Source organism: Athene noctua, unplaced genomic scaffold (assembly GCF_965140245.1).
Source record: "Athene noctua unplaced genomic scaffold, bAthNoc1.hap1.1 HAP1_HAP1_scaffold_151, whole genome shotgun sequence".
In the NCBI taxonomy this organism is placed as follows: Eukaryota; Metazoa; Chordata; class Aves; order Strigiformes; family Strigidae; genus Athene; species Athene noctua.
The window spans coordinates 42,501-43,703 of record NW_027437623.1 but is presented as its reverse complement, the minus strand read 5'-3'; positions in this window follow the sequence as shown (position 1 = coordinate 43,703).

Sequence of the window (1,203 nt, the reverse complement as noted above, 5' to 3'; positions counted from 1 at the left end):
CGGGGTAACCTGTTCCCTGCGTTTGTTGGGCAAAGGCCGGTGGCCGGCGGCGGCCGCCGGCACTTGAACGCTGGAAGACCGGCGGAGTCGAGCCTGTCGCGGCTTTACCCCGGTCCAGCCGAGTCGGCTGAAGGGAATCCTTGTGCGTGGCGGGTGGGTGGCGGCGGTGGCGGGGCACATCCCGCGCACCCGGTCCCCCACCCCCTCGACTGGTACCGGTACGGAGGCGTAGCCTACTGAGGCTGGCCTCGGGCACGTCGGACAGGCTTCGCGGCGAGCCGGCTCTGCCGGTGTTGAAGCCGCCGGAGCACCTGTCACGGATGTCGCCCCTGCTCGCTCGCACGCAGAGCCCCGCGTCGTCCGCCCGCCCGCTTGCGGGTGGCCGAGGGCAGGCGCGCGGTGGCTGTCGCTGTCCCAGGACCCGTGGCCGTTGTGGCCTTCGCTGATCGATGAGGCACTTGGGGTCGCGTCGGAAAGGGCCCCCGGCGGGCCGGCTCTGCTGTACTCCCCGTAATAGGGAGCCGCGGTGGCGTCCGGTGTTCAGGCAGGGCGGTCTCCTTTCCAATTCGCTTCCCCGCTGTGAGCGAGGTATCGTCCTAGTCTCTTCCCCCCCCCGAGCGAGAAGGGGGCCGTGGCGACGGCGGCGAGGCGCGTGCCTCCCCCGTGTCACCTCACCCTGTCCTGCTGCCGCTCGGCGCGGGGGGGGGTTTCCTGGGCCTTCCTTACCGAACCAGGCTGTGTGACAGCCGCGTGGCCCCGCGAGCCACCAGGTGTCCTAAACCACGCCGAGGCGCCGGTGCCGACCTCGGTCCGGGTGCCCGTGGGTGCCGGCCGCAAGCAGCGCTGGGCGGCGAGGGCGGTCGAGCCGCGAAAGAAACCGGGCCAAAGCGAGGGAAGAAAAGCGTGTCCGGGCCGCGTCTGCCCGGGCGGGCCTGGAGGCGTGCCGCGGGCGGCAGGGGGGCGTCCCCCTCCGGCGCTGGCGCCGCCGCCGTGTAGGGCTCTCCGTGCCGCCCTTCCGCCTGCTGCAGAGCGAGCCGCCCCGGCAGGGGCCTCGGTCCGCGGGGTCGCGCCCGCCTCGGCGGGTCGCTGTCTCCTCTAGCACGTCCGGTGCTCCCGCGGCAGTGGGGAGGGGGGGGGAAGAGCGAGCGCTCGGTCGTCTCCCCCCCCGCCCCTTCCCTTCCGTTGGGTGGTGGGCGCGTGCCT